The sequence below is a fragment of the Pholcus phalangioides genome, unplaced genomic scaffold (assembly GCF_987345545.1).
Source record: "Pholcus phalangioides strain wild (caught in Gottingen) unplaced genomic scaffold, Ppha-v1.0 ptg000003l_1, whole genome shotgun sequence".
Taxonomy (NCBI): domain Eukaryota; kingdom Metazoa; phylum Arthropoda; class Arachnida; order Araneae; family Pholcidae; genus Pholcus; species Pholcus phalangioides.
Window position 1 is genome coordinate 53,350,054 of NW_028301596.1, and position 22,665 is coordinate 53,372,718.

The window sequence follows — 22,665 nt, forward strand, 5'->3', positions numbered from 1 at the left end:
AAGCCGCTCGTCAATAAATTCCCAAAATCGGTGACCCAAGTTGCATCCGGGATATACTGACACCATTCAAGTGAAACATGGGTTGTTCCAACCAAAACAACATGATCTCAATAATATGGTACATTACCTTATTGATGTAGCAGTTTCTGAGTTGAAAGTTGAAGGAACTAACTGCTTCGACTAACTGCTGTTTGTTTACTTTTCTCTTCGCACTTTCAGTGAAAAGGAAAAGACTGTGGGGTTGATAGTGTTACGATCTGTAAATGGTCAATGGCGCTATTTGTAAAGGGCCCTTCAAAAAATATCATAGTTTTATGGTGGCAACGGTATACTGGTCTAGTTTCGTTTTTTTTACCATCGTCCGATTGGTGGAGAATTGTCCGGAAGGTTTCACCCCCTCCCTCCAGAAGATGCCACCACTTTCCGGGAAACTATGGAGAACTCTAGAAGGTTCTTTGGGTCTATAAAAACGTTATGAAAACAGATCGAGGGATAAGAGTTATATTGTTACTATCCGGAACAATTAGTAAATGAAAAAAAAAATTAAAAGAAATTAATGTGCTCTTATTAAGACAGAAATTGTGAAAACGTACGGGATTCGAAAAAATACATCGAGTGCTCCATCAAAGATCACCAAAAGTGGATCCACCGGAGTTCCACCATTCCAAAAATATTTCAGAAAAGTGAGATTTCTGAAGCTCGAAGAGGCATTTGTTGTATGGTTGAGGGAAATCAGGGGTAAAAATTTTAATTGACCGAAACAAGCTTCTGAACAACACTTGACCTTCTGAAACCGCAAGCGAAATTATTTGCCTCGAAGTTAAACTTGGAGGATTTGAAAAGATCAGATGGGACAGCAAATTCAACAAAAGACATTCCCTCCTGCGGATTCCACCGACTTTTCAGATACTATGTGGAGAAAGCGCAGCTGTGGATAGACCTACAACTGTTAGGGGCCGTTCAAGTATTACGTAAGCAAATTTTTAGTCATTTTTGACCCCCTCCCCCCCCTTGTCAGCAAAATTTCGTCATCAGCTATGCCCCTCTGAATCCTAACTCATATTTTCATAAAGGATGGTTGATGACGTAAGCATTATCCAAACCCCCCCCCATTGTCATCAAAAGTCAGCAAATCGGAAACCCCCCCCCCCATCGATGATGACGTAATACTTTAATGACCCCTTAAAGAAGAAAAGAGGTACCGTTTTAGAATATAATGCAAAAAATGGAACAATTGAATATTTTCACAACCAATTATGTGTCAAACGGGATGTATGGTGACCGCCCCTTACCAGCGAATGGAAAGAAGGGAAGATAAAATCATTGATAACTGAAATTACTGCTGCTGAACCACACATGCACACATCGTCCACATTTCTCTGTGGAATTTTTAACGAATTGGTACATGTTGGAGCGTACGTGTTGTGAACTTGACGTGAAGTTTGTTACTGTGTAATGCTGCCATTTGTTGCCAATTTTCCTGTGATTGAAGTACAATGATTGAATAATTATACCTTTTATGTAGGCCCTGTTGCTCTCTGTGGCGAGACTTGAAGTCCGTCACTATGACTACTCGATCACAATAGTGGCAACTGAAATTATTGATAAATGTTACGATGAAGCAAACAAAAATAAGCGATTTCTTTCGGAAATCGTGAAATAATCGTGTGACCAACTCTTTTTTTTTATTCCCTGCGTCTTTTTCATCGTCCGTCCCATTAACGAACTTTTCTCATTTTACAAAGTAATTATCAAGTCAGTACGGATTCGTAGAAAACGAGCATCAACTGTAGCTCCAATCGATTGAAACGTCAGTGGGGGATCCTGGTTCTAGCATACCTTATGATTAAAAATACTGGTGCGGCGGGTGAGTGTAGATGGTTCTACGTGATACTAATGAAGGTTGCAGAGACGACCTTGCAGCATCACGAATGTCCCTACCATACTAAAGAAGCAAAATTCGTTCGAGAGACAAACTCACATTTTGTTGATTTCCACCGAACCTTTTCCACACACCGGATGGTTCTCGGGGCGGTCGAAGCAACCACAGTCCAGGAGACGGGTCAAAATGCACGAGGCATTCTTCATCGTTCCTGCAACAACATCAACCAATCTGTGTCATGTAAATGTACTAGAATCACGTAAAATGCAGAAATCATGACATCACGGAGGGGAGATTAAACTACCTGTAGGACGTAATCGATTACAGCAGCAAATATCAGACCAATAACCCTTTTCAGAATAGCACGTGTTATATCCACATATTTAAACCGGTGACCCCCTGTTGATTAATTCATTCGTGACATTACTTGACGGTAGAGTGATCAGTATGCCCTACAGGACCGCATTTGGAACGAAAATTTATTCTGTTGTCCGGGGCCCTGTAACCATGGCCCCCACAAGGGGTGGGCTGACAAGGCTCCAGCCCTGGGACCCGGGATTATTTTCATTTTTTGTTTTTTCCCTTTATAAATTCATCATAAAGGAGCCAGTGAAAGATCCCAGCCTAGAGGCCCTGCTTCAGGATGTGGGGCCATGCCTGTAACCCAGTATTCATTTGGGCGCCATCCCCACTCGTTATTTTGAACGGGAACATATTAAACTCGCCGCCCTTCCTGGTCCAGCTGTCGTGAGAACGTTTTCCCGTAATTATTTTTAATTCATTTAATGAATCATAGACTCAAGCCACTTATTATTTATTTTTTTACCTTTGATATATATTTCGCATGCATTTTTGTTTCTGCTTATTTTTACATGCATGTTTTCAAACTTGACAAATTTATTTTGCGATCATTTTCGCTCTGCACACACATGACAAAAAATTTTCTTCGTAAAATCCCTCTCCCCTACCTGTCGGTAATATGTCGTGTGAACATAAAACTTGTAAACTTTTGTGAACTTTTCCCCATTAAAATATTCAAACTTCTAAAATTGCATGGGCAGAATTATTCTTATTTTAATCACAGAGAAACGCATATATATATTTTTTACACTCATTTATTACGTCTTACGTTATTGCGCTTATCTTCCACTCTTTGGCACCCAGACTTCAAAACATACATGCAAATATCTTTCCATTCCCACGCTTCTATTAACCAATCAAATTTGAGCTTTTTTTGTAACGTAGAAATATCTCTTATAGTTGCTCCCTTTTTGCAGCTTTTCGTGAGTTAAATAGCCTGGGTTTTGGCGTGCTCACAATCACATCCCTTTAAAATGTCGAAAATGTTTTTCGAAGGGCTCTTTGCACCAACACTACCGGCTGCAATTTAAAACTTTAATTTATTATTTAAGCTTTAGACAAACATCAAATTATTAACCTTCAAACAAACATAATTGATATTAATTAATACTAAATAAATTGAACAGATATTTAGTTGCAATTTTGCCTTATTTAAATTCAATCAATTAAATCAATCATTAAAAAACGTTAATGAAAATTTAAATTAATGATTGCCGTAATATACCACACACACGCGAAAATAAATGGACCCACCAAAGGCACATCACCATCCTCCTTGCTGCCGGCAGTCGTGGCGCAAACGGCTCTTTGAACATTTTTGATATTTTAAAGGGGTTCGTTGCTCACGAATTATGAGCATCCCCGAAACCCAAGCTACTTAACTTATGCAAAACCTCAAAAAGAGCGTGGGAATGCAATATTTGCATCCCTGCTTTGATGTAAGGGCGCCATTCAGTAATACTAAGAGCCAAAAACTTGGCCAGTAAAACTAAGCCAAGTGCGATAACGTACTTGGGTATCGTACGTAATCAGGGTTCCCGCTCAAAAAATTAGAAAAATTAGGGCTAAAAAGTAAAACGGGGAAGGTTACTCCCTCCCCCTCAAACAACGCAATCATAGCATAATTTGAAAAAAAAAAAACTCACAAAAATTTTGTTCCCTTTTTTTTAAATTTAAAAAAAATTCATAGCATTAATTTCAGTATCCTATAAAATTGACTCGAGCCAAAGCAAAATGACAGAAATGACTTGGTAACAAACAATTTTGGGCCAAAACAGTGCACTCTAGCCGAGGCACGGGTTGTCTGTGTAAAGGGAAATCCTCTGGTCGTCCCCGCATGTCAGACGAAAATGTGGAGCACATCCGACAGAGTTTGGCACGTAGTCCACAGAAATCCACTCGCAGTGGATGTAAACATGCTCGCAAAAGTGTTTGGGACGAATTTGACATATGCCGTGCATTTCAAGGTAGACATATTGTTCACCTTTAATTTGGTTTGTAAAAAAACTATGATTAGCCATGTAATATAAAATTAATCTTAAGTGTCTATGCTCAATATTTTCCGCAATATACGCATTTCAAATCGGGTGATTCTTTTTGAAACACCCTGTATATGTGTTTCCCCTTGATTAAAATAAGAATAATTCTGCTCCACACACACGCATGCAATTTCAGAAGTTTGAATATTCTGATGGGAAAAATATTCTGATGGTAGGTTATAAATAAATTATAAAGAATTCATTCATTAATGAATTATAAAGGATTCATGGTATTAATAATGAAGCTTTGCGGCCCTACCTTCTCCGCTATGGCCTTCTTTCCCGTAGATAACGAGCAGTTTGTCGGTTATCCCGACGAGGTCTTTAGATAATCGTGCCCCATACATGGAACGGACGAAAGGTTCGATATCTTCCATTCGTCGGCGAATCAACCTGCAACAGTTCGTGACAAACGTATATTTCTATGGAGAATTCATTCCGTAAAACTGCTGTTGTTATTGTTGCATGACTGGAAATTGGCACTCTGGCCATCGCGGAAAGTGAAGAAAATTATTAAAAATGGATCTCTGGCCAAGTGAGGACGATATTCAGTTCCCACGAGTGACCTTTACTACACCCGCATATATTACACCCACATTCATTACAAGTTCAACTGAGGGACCTCACGGTAGATCCCCGCTACTCAAACCCCGCTGGGAACTCGTCTGACTTTAGCTGTTGACAGTCAGGCTTTGACGCGAGAGCCACAAAAAATAGCAAGCAGTCAACAGATGAGGCGGTGATGATCCCCGTGACGGTCTCGGCATGAACTTTGCCTCGACAAGAACCTAATTTACATGCAGACACATGAGCCACCGATTCCTGGTGGTGAGCATTGATTGTCATTTCGTCTACACTCCTCGCGACATCACTGAGATCTCACGAGCACCAGTTGCATTGAACAACCTTAACTTTCTGTGGTGTGTGTGCATGTTTAGCATTATGCTACTTGCTAGCAGGTGCTGCCAAACCTCGAGCTGATCGTTAACGCAGGAAATTATCCTCGAGATTCCTATATTCGGGATTCGTTCATGTCAGGGGGATCGAAAGTGTCTAAGACCTGTGGGTGCTCAGATAGAAGAACGTGTTTGAAGATTTCCATGTGTGAATTAATTTTGTTGTTGCTCGGCTTTGTGCTACAGAATACTATGGGTACTCGGCTTTGTGCCACAGAATACTGTGAGTGCTCGGCTTTGTGCCACAGAATACTGTGCGTGCTCGGCTTTGTGCTACAGAATACTGTGGTAGTTCGAGCGCGCACAGAACCCGCATGGCTCGACGCCACTGACTCATGTTGATTGGACGATTAGAATTACACTGAGCGCTTAGTCTATCTCAATCACCTCCTCAAACTTACGATGGAAATGACTGAATATGCTGCAGTAATGGCCGGTGCAGTTGCATGGGTTATTTTTCTACTCCAACTGTGGGTTAGAGTTAGTCTTCACGTTTACCGTCGCATAAACACGCGACTGAATTTCAGTCCAGTAGCAAAATCTGAAATAATAAAATAATGATCTAATGCCCTTTTCGAAAAAGGATATGATTGAGGGATAGGCAAGCACTAATGTAGTGACACTTGTTGGACGAAGATCTTCCAGTGCGAGAACGAACTCCCAAGAAAATGTTAAAACTACTACCAGGAAGTTGTAGTGATCGGGAGATGGCTTTTATATGAACTTATATATGCCCCTCTCTCTTACTTTTCATGAATATTTTTATATTATACAGCGAAATCATCGAGTTCGACTCACTTTTTTTCACAGACATTGTGCATCGTTAAATAATGTACTGAAGAAAAATATAATGAGCATTGATAATAGTTCTCGGCTTATCCATTACGTTATGACCACCAACCCGCCAAGACTGTATTAGCGCCAGGGCGGAAGCGGGGTAAGGTTGCTGGAGTATTCATGTTGTCGGAGTTGTGTTTGTTTCGTGTTCTTGCTCGTGCTTGCCATCTGTCTTCTATTTTTGAAGTGAAGATGGTAAATGCTTGAATTTTCATGCTACGTTTGTGTCGTGTTGAAGGTCTTCCTGCTCTCTGCGGAAAGACTTGTCAAACAGGAGACAGAATCACATTCGCGCCTCGAAGTCGGAAAACCGCAGAAATGCTAAAGCGAATGATCATCAACGTCAAACCTTGTGAACGGCACAGATACCACACTTTGTCTTATTATTTAGGTGGTCATGATGCAATGGATTCCCCGAATCGAAAAATCAGAAAGCATGAAATTGATATAAAGTCAATAGGGTGCTCACTCGTTTCTGTCGAGCTTCCTCGACCTTTCCTCGACGCAGCAGTCCGAATGGCCGTAGGTGCACTCTTTCGCCTTGATGCTGCAGGCGCTTCCAACACCGTCATCATCGCGACCGAAGAAGATCATTCCGTTACTTGGAGCGCTCATCACTGAGAAGTACAATACACACGCACAATATGATCCATCGTTGAAGATAATCTACTTAACAGGAAGTTTACGGAGTAAAGTGTTGTACAACTAGATGACAATACTGCTAGAAAGATTTTGGGTTCCGTACGGCGGCAGGCACTGCACATCAATCTCACTGAATCAGGGTTGGGGTTTTGAACAGGTCACGTGGATTTTACTGTCCGAAACCTCGAAAAACCAACATATTGAAAATTTAAAAAATTATCAAAATCCAAATTTAAAAAAAATTGTAACTGGGTAGAAGCACAACAAACTCTCCTTAACGTATAATATGGCGTCAAAACAAATACATTTTCCTTTGGTTATATTAACTAATTACCCCATCAAAATTTTTAAAAATTATCTTGAAATATCCAAAATGTGAAAGACTGGTTTGTCAAGGTTTCGGAGAGTACTTTAAAAACTCCGGTAAATGAAGTCAACGCTCGTCGTAATGATCTCCCGTTATAGCAACCATTAAATTACAACGACCAGTAGGCCAAGTCCCAAAAGTTTTTTAACGGCTATCCTTATATTTTTCTTACGATATAACGACCACCCGATATTACGTTCGTTTTTGATGAAACGATGGAGGCCGTTATAACGAGCATCAACTGTGTATTATAATACCCCCCCCCCCCACTCTCCAAAAACTGTTAAGACTTCCTTCATTTCCAGATAAAGGATTGCAAAATTGAACACGGTGCTTGTGTATTAAGAGTTTACGCGACTAATATCAATTTACTATACAGATTTTATCAGCTTTAAACCACTAACACTTACGGTTTTTTGGAGTATACCTCACAAAATATACCTTTAGCATCATTAAAAGACGCTACTGTTTTCATGACAATACATTTTCGGGTCCTGAAATGTTCCTATTGATTATTAGACCGGAATTACACTATAAAAGTTTGATGGAAGGTACTTTATAAGACTTGAAAGGAAAAACCCATGATGTTGAGACGGCCGAGCATGAACCCCCCTCCCCCCCCCCCCCATGAAAAGGAAGCTCAGTAAACTCTATCCCAGGTAAGTGCGGACCCCGGGTGATGTGTCGGGAGCGTCGATTTATTGTATAGATTCGCTGGATCGTCCCGTATTTTACACAAACCATATGCTTTTCCCATAGAATTCGATCTTGGGACGGATTATTACCTATATTCTGGATCCGACCCTTACCCAGGGGTTCAAAAATCAATCTTATTATTAAATTTTTATTTCTTTAAATTTAGTTTTTATTAAGTTCAACTCTACAAGTAGAAAGGATGAGAACGGTGGGAGGGGCTGGATAAACCTGGACTGCCACGAGAAGAAAACATGATCCAAAGGGTGCCATGGGCAGAAAAGTTTGAAAAACACTGAGCTAGACAAGGGATGCACAACTTTTTCAGTCAGCGGGCCAGATATGTGATACTTCTGCCGTTCTCAGGTCTAGAAATTGATCCCTTATAGGGTAAACTTTCTTTTTTTCTTCCAAACCCAGCACAACTCAGGTCTATCGCCATGGGCAATTTACTACACTAATGAGTTGCGCCGGAAGTCTGCGTGCACCCAGGGCCTGATGTACCTAACTGTCTACGTATCTAGTGTTGTGTCTAATTTTTCAGTGCTGCCATCTATATTTCAGAAGTGAAGTGAGTGAACTGTAATGGCTGAATGTTTGTACTGATTGTAGGCCCGTTGCTCTCTGTGGCGAGACTTTTTAACGGAGAGATCGACTCCTCGAAGTTGGGAACCACAGTGTAGGGTGATACCCAGGATTTTGGTCGTGGTTCATTCTCGTGATTTCGGCCATCCCGACTTTTATAAATGTTTTCCATCTCAATGCTGGCCATACTTTCCCAGGAAAAACTACGGGAAATCGGGATCCCAAATACGGCAAATCGCATATTGCCGCCAAAAACGATGCTCATGGGGTAATTATGGCGGCAATATGTGATTTACCTCTGTTAGCAAAGTTACCGATATTACTGATCAAATCACTTGAAATCGCCAATGACGAGGAATGGAGCACTACTGTGAATCGCAGCAGATTAGAATCAATGCAATAAAAAACTTTTCAAACATGACAAATATATGAGATGAATATTCATATCCACACAATCATGATTATCATAATATCTATAATTGGCGGAGATCCCGATACATGAAAGAAGTATAGTTATCTTGTTTTGCTACTGATCAACTTGTTTGCTACAAAACACCTATGCGGAACATCTTTCGCGGGCTGGATGGAACCCCCTCGATAGGTCACGTTTGGCCCATGGGCAGGAGGTTGTGTACCCCTGAGCTAGACGATTTGATAAGGACCCGAGAGGTTGCTTATCTGAGTCATGCACATAGGATGGGATTTTCGGTGGACCCCGCATTGTGACGCCAATTCGTATGAGGTGTTTAATTGGAACGTTGACCAATGTGCTCGCTAGCACGAAATTAGACACGGGCATCGAGCACTCTGGGTGCTTCTCGGAGCAAAGTGATGCTCGCGAGCAACGGATTGAACATGCCTGTCCTAGAGTCTATCTCTAGGAGGTAGTAGTATCTAGCAGGCTTTGGCACGGTCCTGTGAACCTCAAGTCACGTGACATCGATTGACACCCTATTTCCCCCCCCCCCTCCGTATTATTATGACATACCGGTTCAGCTCAGCACCTAAGCTACTGGGCATCAAATCGTTCGCGCTTGGCTTCTTCAGCGTTATTCGGAATCCCATAAAACTGAATTTTAAGCGCCAAGCGGACAAAAAAAAGAAACCGATTCCCGGTGAAATGGCAGTATATTAGCGACCCCTCGGAGAAACTCTTCGCAATTAGAACCTGCTAATTTAGACCCTCACGCTAATTTTACCTTCACTGATGAACAGTGCCATCTTAACTCATGGGCCCGGATTGGGGGGGGGGGGGGCGCTCATGTAAATGGCGTAAGATAAAAACATTTGAAATGGGCAAGCAGATTGCTAGACAGGCATTTCTGGTCGGGTAGGAGGCTTCAGAAAAATCACTTAGACCGGGGGGCCCATCATAGCCCTGACACAAAAAAGATTCATACACATATTGCAACTGCAAGAAATGTCGCCAAATACGGAGTCTTTCGTTTCGAATCCACAAGTTTCGCTTACTGGGGAGGGTTATGGGGTGATAAACCGCCAAGAACGATATATTTAAGGCGTCTTAGGTTAAGGTAGTCACTATCTAATGACTCTTTTAATAATACTGACCCTCATTTCACATGCCAAAATAGGGGAATTTAAGAGGGGAGCCCAAAAGAATGTATTTACCGAATAAACCGAATCTTAGGCTTAAATTATCTCGACCCTATTCATAATGACAACCATAATCGGAGCCTTCGGTGCTCGACCCAAAAAATAATTCAGACATTAAAATTTCCTACGTAAAAGCTCAAGCTGAGCACCTCTGAAAGATTCCTTCTTTCCCCCCCCCCCCCCCCCCCCGGTAGCTAGGGCCGCAACTAGATGTTTGGTCAGCCGAGGCAAGCGCGCATTTCGGCCCCCATATTTAATGATGAAGGAGGGGTATTGATTGGTGAAGTCTACGCCTCCTCTGGTTTCAGTGGCCTGGGCACCAGGTCCGCCTGCACCCCCCCCCCCGTAGTTGCGGCCCTGCCCAGGGTCCACTCAAGTCAATATCAGATGTTATTAGCACGAAAAACTTGGCGATTTTTTTGTTTCCAATTCCGCCATTATCGTCGTGAAAGGTCCGGGATCTTGCTCGAAATTCGAACCTAGGAGCGGGAACCTACTAAGAGCAAAGATGGAACCTAAACTACATTTATAACCAAAAGATTTAACTCTGTGAAAGATATTATAACGTGTAGGGAAAATATAGAGCTTACTCATAACCAAGGCCAGGGTCAGCAACCACGGGCGACTCATCTCCGATTTCTTGTCGTGCCGTCCTTCGCTGCTCCTCGTCGATGTCTCCTCGAAGTCGAAACGGATGTCTGTGGTAAGGATGATGTAGATCTGGACTAAATCGGGACGTCACTGCTCCGGTCGTAAGTGAGGAAAGTACAAAAATCAGACGAGATGGGAGGGAGGGGATAAATGGAATCCAGTAGGAGATCTCGAGGAATCTCGCGCACATCTCTCGCCAGGAATTAGTGTGCACGCCAGCCGTTCCAAAGTCTTAAAGATTTCTTTATCCGTAAAAAGATAGACTGACCATATTTTATAGCGGGGAAATCGGTATCCTAAATACAGGATTTTACCGATTTTGACAACAAAAAAAAAATTGTCCCAAAGTGAAAAATGAAAACTGCAAATATTATGGATGGAATTGCCGAAAATTGAAAGAATTTTGCAAATAACAGGCAATTAAAATGTATTTCTCGAAAAAAATAAAAATGAACATGTGAGCTTAGGCAGAACATATTTGCTCTAAAACAGAGTGATGCACAACCTCCGTCCCGCGGGCCAAGTGTGGTTTCCCCCAAGGGATTCCGTCCAGGCTCCGAAAGGTTACGGTAAGTAAAAGTATCGATATGCTCAACATGATAAATGCCGCCTAATGCTTACAATATAAAAATCCTTCCATATAAAAATACGGGAAAGAAATCGGGATCCATAAGGGAGGGATATCGTCAGTTACCGCAAAAAGTTACTAATTATCTCAAAAAAAGTTGTGGAACTCAAGTAGAGTTGCAAATTACAGCCAAAAAAAAAGTAGTCAAAGTTGTCAATTGAAGCCCTAAAAGTAGTCAAAGGCGAATAAAGTTGCTAATTACTGCCAAAAAGTTGTCAAAGGCAAATAAAATTGCAATTTATCGCTAAAATTGCTGAATTGTTAATGGCGTAAAATGATGGGGGGGCCCCTGCAAATCGCAGTGGGTCAAAATGTAATTCACCAAAAAAAAACCATTTTTGACAAATACATTTATATGACTTCATAGGGTAATAATTACCATTATATAATTTCTAAGCCATGAAAACAATCTCAATTCTTGACTTCAAAAGAATTGGAATCGGGTGGGGGAATGAAGGCTCCATCTCTATCAGTGGTCGGTAGGTGAAGAACTTGTTTTCGATGTTCTCCGCCCACCCCGTATTCGAACAGCACCTCCTAGAGATAGAAGGCCTCTCCACTGTTTGCCATAAACGTAATTCGGACTACCTAGCAAGTTTGCCACATTTTGAAACACAGCTTACTATTTAATTTCTTCTTATTTTGGCGTAGAATCTTCTCGATTGGCTCACAAATACCGCATAGTAATTGGATGTGGGGCATAGAAAACGCCAATTCTGAGCCCGATCATTTCTTTTCCTCACAACGATGATACTGGCACGAGCAGGGACTCTTCATAGGCCTTCCTGGCCATTTTGTATGCCGACAGGCGTCCTAGTTGGATGGAAATCGGCTCTGCATTCTATTCTGGTGTGGTCTGGCACGAGCAGGGAATTTTTTTTCCCTGAATATTCTGAGGGAAAATGGACTAATTACTGACGTCACAAGTGGAGTGCGGAGGCCTTCAATCGAGGAGGTGCTGATTCGAACCCGTGAATCTCAACGGTAACTTTCATGGTGGAAGCCGAGCATCTTACCACTGAACTACTCAAATATGTCGCAGGCCTCTCAAATCATCCAGGAATATGCCACTTAGTTCATTTTTTCAAAATTAGGTTTGAGAGGTCATGGACTACATCAGAGGACCACATTTGGAACCGTGGGTCATGCATAGAGCATGCATGGCACAGACGGTCTCTCGATAACTCATGCCCACAGAACAGGCATGAGTCTAGACTCTAGATCAGGGGGGGGGGGGGTCTTCAACCTTTCTCAAGTCGCGAGCACTACCTATGCCAATCATTAAACGAAGAGCATTCCTTACGGAAACTAGGGCATTCGTATGCCTGAAATCTGCTTAATTGTAATCCTCCATTATACAATTTTCGCTGGGTGTTTTAACTGAAGAGTTGATCAAGTGCTCGCGAGCATGAGATCGATCACGAGCGTTAAGCACTCTTTGTGCTTCAAAGCACCGTGGTGTTCGCGAGAAACAAGTTGAAGATGGCTTTTTTGGATCATGGGTTTCCAATTAGTGAGGTTTCGTGGAAGCTTCTTTGGGGTTCCACATAATCAAACGCCACGGAACCCTTAAAAATCCCGGAACTCGGTGCGGAGAGCTCTCGAAGAAGAAAACTTTCCTTGTTGCTGGAACTCGAAAAGCTGTTCTTTGTTTCGAATTTTAACGAGATAATGCCGTTTAAAAAATGTCAGGCCACTCTACAGAAGTTGGAAACTGTAACATTACGATAAGATTCTTTCACAATGACTTATGACAATAAATATGTAAATTTACAGGTGGTTCCTAATCCCCTCTTTTATTTTGCTCTGGGGCTATATGACATGGCACTAGGGTGTACTCAATTATTTTTTTTTGGATGAATATTAAAAAATTTGTTTGAGTTCCGTATTCATTATCATCAGGGGTTCCGCGAGAAGTTTAACGTTGGAAACACCTGACCTAGAGAGTGTGAGCAAGCTTATGAGTGACCAAAAGAATGACCAAGGGAGCGACGGACGAAAACAGTGACCTAGAAGGTGTGAAAGCATGTGAACGACCAAAAGAGTGTCTTAGCCACAGATTCATATTTACGGTGAAAGAGGAGGTGGGGGGGGGGGGGGACTAAGCGAGCTCTAGTCTAGGGTGGCTACCTCGTAGGGGGGTAGCCCAGTTTGATAATATACTCGCCTAAAGTACCAAAGGATGTTTAGAGGTGTCGCGAGTTCGATACTCGCTTCGTCCTTGTCAGAAAACTTTCCTGACACGGGGGTACAACAGAAACGGCGACATGACCACAGAAACAGATTGCTACCTCGGGGAGACCCACACCAAAGGGGTTAGCAAAAATCGGTGAGTATAAAACAAGGCTGCCGTTCGGAATCGGTAATAAACTGTAGGTCCCAGTCTAATTAGCCCTCGTGTGCAGGAAATGACTGTTGGTGTGGCAACAGTCATTCTCATGAGAGAAATGAGAGGTCAAAAGAAAACTAGACTTGAACGGGTGGAGGGTGATAAAATTTGTATCGCCCAACAGGCAACAATACCATAAACCCGCCTCCGGAGGGGGTTTTCGGACAAAATCCTAAACGGAGGGACTGAAAATTATGTGGCCCTTGTGAATTTCTAGAATTTCCGCGTGGAAAAATGAGGCATTTTTGCCCTAGCGGTACCTGATAATGGAATCACACAGCACGTAATTCCATTATCGTGGAGTGTCTCTATGCACTCGAGAAGCCCCACCCCACCGAGCCGTGCCTGGTGGGCTCATGCGTTAAGACAGTTCGGGGGGTAATTTATTAAAGAATCACAGGCAAAATCTTTCTTTTTCAATTCAGAAGCAAACAAAATGTACGAAACAACACTCAATGTCTGATTATAAATAGCGTGGCCAGACGTCCCGTTTGTTTTGAAGGGCCATGTACTGGTGTCCCGACCAACAGAATTTATGTAGGTGGTAGTGTATCAGACTGTGAACCTGAAGGTCAAGGTTCGAATCCATCTCGTTGAAGTTATCGATTTTTTCAGGGTGAAGAGACATAGTTGGTCTGGCGGTGTCCCGACCGACTTTGCAGTTTTCCGAAAAAATATTCAGTCGAACTTGGTTGATTCGAAGTCCAAAGTCACTTGCAAAAAAAAAAAAAAGATGAATGCGAATTATCCAAAAAATTCGAATTATCCAATCAGGGTTGGCAAAAATCCGGGATTTTTTTGAAAAAACTCAACCCGCATGGTTTTTGGGGTATTACGGGTTTATGATACTGGATCATTAGGAAAACAAGTTATATATGCTACAGCCTACATAAATACAATATAGGCCAAGTAATATATGGTAATTATTCAAGTGATCATTACATCAGTGGTGGCTCATTACAGGAAAAGTTCCGGGAGGAGGAGGCAAAATCATTTTGCATCTTGTTGTGATAATGGATTTATCATGGGTTATAAAATGGGTTTTTTCAAGGGTTTTCCCTTCTAATCACTATAATCTTGCATTGAATACATAGATTTATTAACGTATTTCTTTAGAGTATGACAATGCAATAATCATCTTTAGAAAGCATACAAGTGCAAAGTGCAGTTTTAAGAAGTAATTTTTGATGGGTTTTTTCACCTTTGGTCTTTTAGAAAAACCTGCCCGGATTGGGCAAAATCAGACCAACCCCATAAAATCTATACTGAATCCGTATAAACTGACTATAAATTGAAGCTTAATCATCAACATTCGCGTAGGATAATAATTTTCAATTATTAAAATTTCATCACCAGTTGTACGAAACTGTTTTCCAAATTTTAACAGTTTGTAATTGATCTTAGCTAATGTTCTGGTATCAGCATCTCTGCAGATTTTCTTGGCCATGATCAAAATAATTGTTTATTTACGAAAACAATTCACGATCATACGTTACGAAACCATTTCCCAAATTTTTCTCATCATTCTTATATATTATCAAGGAAATATATACTTTCATTAACGTGTTACAGTCTGAACTTCTCATACTCTTAATGACGATAAAAAAAATCCAGATTTCAAATGATACATCTGGTCCATTACCTGAACAACTTAATCGGTATCAAGTGGTGAACATTGTGGATGCACCGTGGTAGACAGAAACTCGGTTGCCTGATATACAGTCGGCCCCCCGTATTCGCAGATTTTTTTCCTTTATTGGAATATTTCTTTAAAATACTCAGCAATCGTCGTTCACGTGTTTTGTTTACAAAATTTGAGTTGTGATTGTATAGGATGGCTCATTCTTCTAATGCTACTGATAATGCTTTGAAAAGGTAAATAAAAGTGAAAACTTGACAAGAAAAATTTGATATATTGGCGGCTTGGCGAAGTCAATACCTTCTGTGGTCCGCCATTATGGAATCAACGAATGTTCGGTGAGGTATATCAAGAAAATGAAATCTGAAATTCGTTCAGCCGCAGCTGTAGCTGCACCTGTGGCTGTCAAAACTTTGCATCGCCTATGGGATCCATGTGTTTCACGTACGGAAAATGCTGTTTTTTGTGGGTACAAGACTGACACAACAAGGTATTCCAATTGATTGTAATATTATAACAGAAAATGCGAAAAATTTTACTCTTTCATAAGGAAAGGGCTGATGAAACGTCTATTTCATCAGAATCTTACGCAAGTAAAGGTTGTTTCATAGGTTTAAGAAACGATTCGGATAGCGCAATGTAAAAAGCACTGGCGATCAAGCCTCTGTCGACCAGGAGGCAGCTAGAAAATTTCGAAAGACTTTGTAGAAAATTAATGAAGAGAAGGGTTATGCACCTCAGCAGGTGTTTAACGCTGACGAAACTACACTATTTTGGAAGAAAATTCCGCAAAGAAGTTAAGCAAGAGGAAGAAAGCGAGCTCCTGGTTTTAAGGCAAGTAGAGGTAGACTTACTATGTTGTTTTGCGCAAATTCGTATGAGTACATGATAAAGCCCGCCACCATTTTCAAATCCGCGAGCGTTGAAGGGAAGGATAAACCAAAGCTCCCAGTATTTTGGACGAACAAGGCTTGGACTATGAAAATACTTTTCCTGGATTGGTTTAAACGGTTTTTCGTTTCGGAAGTCAGGAGGTACCTTGAGAGTGAATACATGCTATTCTCAAAGTTCTTTTGATATTGGGTAGACGGAGGAGGAGTTGATGCAGCTAACTGGTCCTGAAACTGAAGTAGTACCAGATGAAGAAGTAGTTCACCACAAGTAACATAGTGGAAGGGATTCGCAAGCTGAAGTCAGCAATACATTATTTCCATAACATAAATCCCTCTATTTTACGTTCTTCACATGTAGAAAAATTAGTAGAGGAAACCTTGTCAACATACTCCAACATACTTAATGATATGAAGAAGACACGGCAAACAGAAAAATCAAAACATTCTTTCAGAAAACATTGCCAACAATCACTGCATTTTACATTCCCTACCTACATTCTACCTCTGCGTCACCCTGCTCTTTCTCATGATATTCAATAAACGAGATATACAATAAAAAACCTATGGTTTCTGTTATTCGCGGATTCCCGTATTCGCGGTCACTCCCGGAACGTAACCCCCGCGAATACGGGGGGCCGACTGTAATTATATTTTGTGTGATAAACCTATCTCCACAAAAGAAACGCCCAACAGTATAAGTTAGCCACGGCTCTCAACAAATTGTCGGTCCCAACAATGGAATGCAACGCAACAACATATAACACTTGTTGAAAAAACGTCCTATATAAAGTCTTGGCGGAAGGTTAGCAGACGTGGGAAGATCCCGAGTTATAAAGTCTCATCGTGTGACAGCTTCGTAAAGTAGCGGTAAGGCGACGCGTTCTAATGAGACAGTGCGATGGAGAAAGTTCAACTTCGCCGGAAAGGGTCCTTGCGTACGGGGTAGCGGTTCTTTAACCGCGTTAGGCATACGCGTTGCCGCCCGGCAGTTGCGCAGACCATAAGTACGGTCGGCAGCTTGAGCAAAGTAAGGTCGTACTGAGGAGTAAACGTTAGTCGACCTGAAACTAGAAAGACGTTGCAAGGCCAACGTTGATCGACTTTCGGTTGCACCTTCCCGCCACGTGGATGGCTACTGAGCGTCGATCCACGTGTTGAACCAACAAATATCAGAATCGATTATAATTAATAAATACCTTCCGGGTGAAAGCACCGTGTTAATAAAACGTTTATTAATATCACACTACATTGACTTTTTCTATGCGGCACATTGATCAGAAATCGGTCACCCATTTGAATCGAAGAATCGCAACAGTTGCAGTTTTTATTTTATAGGTGACAGCAGTGGCTCCAGTTCAGTGATGCTTCTCTTTACTTGTAATATAATACCGTACATGTATACGTATTTTCAATATTTTCTAGAAGGCATATTTTTATTGACAAAATTTTATTTTTAACCTGTTTATTGGTCATGTACAAAAGTATCTGACAAAGGCATCACTTTTTGATGGTGAATAAATTCGCAAAGTATGGATGTTTATGGTCTGAGAATGTGCCCGGAAGTTTAGACACTAAAAATTGTCGAATTAGGCACTAAAAAAAGCATTTATAATTTATAGAAAGAAATATAACTGAAAACCAAGGTAGTGGTTCTCAACCGGTGATTCGCAGGGTCCTTGGGAGCTCCATGTGTATTGTGTACTCCCCAGGGGCTCCACGGCCACTCGGGAAAAATAAAAATAAAAACCAGTAAATTTGAATGAAAAAAATTTGAATGATATATATATATATATATATATCTCAGACCCAGAGAACAGAATGGGAAAATTTAAAGGAGACCTTCATCCAGCAGTGGATTGTAAATGGTTGCTGTTGATGATGATGATGATATATATTGAATAATAAAAATAAATCAATAGTTGATGAATAAATGAAAAATAGACCTACATAGCCATAGGAAAAAACAGGAGCCCAGAAAGGACTCCGCGAGTCAAAAAAGATTGAGAACCGCTGAACTTAGATATTAAGGGTCCAAAACTTAGCTAAAAAATTGGTTGCCCTTTAAATTATATAGTTTTAATAACTACAAAATAAAATGCTCCTGGACCCTCCGGATTAAGTCAATTCCAAGGCCACCATTACCAGACGCGAAGCCCGTAGAGAAAATGATCTGCGGGGCCCCTTCGAGTTGCGGATTCTCGCTTTATTTGTTGTATTTTATTTGGAATAATCACTACCCTTTTTTATAGTTGAAGCATAGCTACCTTTTTATTTATATTACAACATATACGGAACTTCTCCAATCGCTAAGGCCCTATGTGGCAACATTTGCCTTTGACCTTTGAAGACCGGACACACCCCGCTTCGCATCTCATAGGCAGCATCTGCCGCACACCTACAATATGATACTAGTATAACATGAGAATTCAATCATTTCCACATCTTTACTTCAGAAAATTAGTCGGATGGCAGCATGAACACGAAACAAGTGCAACTCGACAACACGAATACGTTAGGGCCGCACATACACTCAGAACACACATTCCGGCATGTGCCGATTCGTTCGAAATTCCGTATAGGAATGTGCACGAGGTGCATGTACGGTTAAGTAGTAGTAGTAATAGTAGCATCTGAAGCATACCCCTCTCTCCTCCCCCGAGGGTGACTAGTCTATTTAATCGAATACTAAATTAAGTATGTATGTAAAATAAATGGAGGCCACATGGTTGTTTGCAGTGCATGTATGGTGTAAAAAATAGAATCGGAACAACATGAGCCCTGTCTGCTGCTAGCCCGCCTTGTGTGAGCCATGACGACCTCTTGGGACAGTCATCGGTCAGCTATGCACACATACAATGCAGTCCAATGCTTGAGAGAGACATGTTAAGTGGAGAAACAAATTTCTAATTTCCTTCTGCTTTTCTAACATGGGATGCGTTCATCTGAAACAAAATCATTCACGTCTAACACTAAAGTACTAAAAGTCAAAGCAAAGCTAATGCACGGCAACAACAACCTCCCTATCTGAGATCACTCTTATTGGAGCTTAAATAGAGCTGGAAGGGGGGGGGGGAGGCTTTCCGATGAAAATTAACACCGAGAGTTGGAAAAAATTTTAAAAAAGCAATTCTTTTGTTCTCATTGCCCAAAATATCCAAGTTTTTACAGATTATAATATATGGCCTTTGAAATTCACTAATAAACTTAAAACTTTGTTAAAATAGGCATTTATGGCAGGAAAACTTCGAAAAAGGTATTTTTACAAAAAAAGTTTGAAAATAGGCAAAAAAAAGGCATTTATATGGTATTTTGCGTGAACTTCCGGGCTCTAATAATGAGAATGTTCCCGTATATATATACAGATTGTTTTGCTGCTCAAAAGAAAATTCCTCATATTGTATAATTTAAGGTAGCATGTTATTTTGTTATTAGGGGGCCATTCAAGTATTACGTAAGCAGATTTTCAACCATTTTTGACCACCTCCCCCCTCTTGTCAGCAAAAGTCAGCAAAACACTGACCCCCCCCCCCCCCCTGCTGTCAGCGGCTTAGAATATTTCATATCTTCAAAAAGGGGTGGGTGATGACGTAAGCAACCTTCAACCCCCCCCCCCCCCACGATGCTGACGTAATACTTGAATGACCCCTTACGCAAAAACAGATATCGAGATACTAAAATTTTGTGCACACAGAAACAACAGGAATCTGTTCAGGTGAAATGACAGAGAATGTGCCTGGGAAGGAAAAAGAACGTTAAAGGGCACATTTTTCATGTGTAAGAATGAAATTTTTCCTTTCCCCGCGAGCATCTCGGTGCTTACCATGGAACCCACAACCTAGACTCGGGCTCCCTAGACTGAAATCTTTCTTGGGCTTCCTCTATAATGAATTTATAGCGAAAAAAAAACAACAAAAATAGTAAGATTTGTCTCGGCCGCCCGTGCTCTAGAGCCCTGCATTCTTACCCATGGGAGGAGGGTCATCGGTGCTCACTTAAACCATTGAGGATGGATGCTTGATTTCGTACTCGGGAGACATTCACTGATAACTCAGATGAACACCCTCCTTCCCCCCCCCCCCGTAAATTCTGTTCAATCACTCGCATCATGATTATTTCAAGTTTCATTCACAGTTCTTGTACGGGTGCTTTTCTTTTGTTGATGGTTACAATCGTGATATGATTCGTACTCTTGATTCGTGAATATGCCTCTTAATAGGGTCCAACCTCGTGGCTACGCATCGACTTAAGGGGAATCTTGATCTAAGGGGATCTTAAGGGGATAAGAACATCGTAAGCATTCCAGGTAAGTGATGTTCAGGGGTCCCTGTATATGGTTGAAATTCACAACCTACCTGTTTATATACTTTCTCTTGAAAATCGTACTGCCGCATCTCAAATAATCATGAGACCCTCCTACGTATGCATCAAGGCCCCCGGGTAAGGGACATGCGTTTAAAAAAATACTGAGATTCCTAGCTCTTATCACTATACAAAATATTGAAAATTCTCATTTTCAAAGACAAAGGAGGGAAAAAAAACATCTTAGGCCGGGATTACACAATAAAAGTTTGATAAGAGATATTTTACAAAACTTGAAAAACACAAACAATAAGCACATTGATTACATTCGGGCGAATGCAATCAATTGGCTTATTGGTTGCATTTTGCAAGTTTTATAAAAGAACTTTAAGCTAATATTACACTATAAAAGTTTGATAAAAGTACTTTTATAAAAGTTGAAACATGCAACCAATAAGAGCATTGGTAACATTCTAGCAAATGCAATCTTACAACAATGCAATCTCAATCAACCTTATTGGTTGTATTTTTCGAGTTTCATAAATGAACTTTTATGAAACTTTTATAGTGTAATCCCAACCTAAGGCCGGGATTACGCTATAAAAGTTTGATAAACGTTATTTTGTAAAACTTTAAAAATGCAGCCAATAAGACTATCGGTTGCATTTGCGCAAATATAACCGGTACGATTATTGATTGCATTTTTAAAATAACTTTTATCAAACTTTTATAGTGTAATCCATGCCTTAGAATAGTTAATTTGAATTCTTACAGGTGGCAGAACATCACCAAAGCTATAAATTTCTCTTAGGCTGGGATTACACATTAAAAGTCTTAGAAAAATTCCTTTATAAAACTTGAGAAATGCAACCGATAAGCCCACCGGTTATTTTCCAGCGAATGTAACTGATGCACTCATTGGTTGAATTTTTCAAGTTTTGTGAATGAACTTTTCTAAATATTTTACAGTGCAATCTCAGCCTTAAACGCGAAAAAACGTCCATGTCTTATACTGCAAATAATTTTTTAAATTTATAAATCACTCAAAATACGTGTGATTATAATTAAATTTAATGCCAAATTTTTAGGATATCTTAATGGGACCATGGAAAAAAGATTTATGAAATTTTAAAAAAAAGTTCTATTTTATGACCACCAGGTGAGTAAAGTGGAGCTTTTTACTGAATTTTTCTTTTTCTCCTGATCCATGTATCGTGTATACCAAGTTTCAATGGAATACGTCCTCCAGAACGGGCGCTACATAGGTCGGAGTAGTGTAAGTGTACTGACAGGTGCTACATTGATCTGAGCAGTGTCAGTATACTGGAACTACTGAAAAAACACCTATATAGCGCTCATTCTGGTAGACGCAATCCATTGAAACTTGGCATATACGCTATATGGACCATGGGAAAATATAAAACTCAATAAAAGAAAGGCCAATTTTTCATCTGGTGGTTGAAAATTGAACTTTTTTTTTTAAATTTCATAACTCTCTTCCCATGGTCTCATTAAGATATACTAACAATTTGGCTGTATCCGGGTGAGCAGTTTTTGAGGGAAAACTACTGAGAGTACGGAAACTTTAATTATAATCACCTTGCATATAATTAATATTGCACGTGTCTATATTAATGAAAAATAAAGGATATTACATAGTTGAATTTGTCTTGAGATTTTCTTTTGGTATTTATTTGACATTTTGTTGGATAAAATCAACGGAAATGCAGTTTTGAAAAATTAATGCTTTCTTAGTGAAGTTTTCAGGTAGAAGGTTTTTTTGTTTCAAATATTTTGTCAAGTTTTCATTAGAAAGGTTTTCCCTGATTGATGCTTGAGAAAATAATGATGAATTATATAAGTATGAACTCATCTACTCGAGCGCTCATTTCTTTGCTTATTCTTTTTCTGCAACTATAAGAAGAAATATAATTACAAGCGTCAAATATATAACATATCGGAGTTACAAACAGGGTTAGGGGCGCGGTTATGATGTTGCTGCCGAGACAGCATTAGGGACACTTTATTTTGGATAAATATTCAAACATTTGTTTGAGTTCGGTAAAAACAGCCTTATTATCATCAAAGGTTCCCCGTAACCGCAAGGCCGAACGCATAGTCATGCGACCACGAGTTACGGAAGAGCATAATAGCGACGAGCGACGAAAATAATTTGTACTGTTTTGTTCTA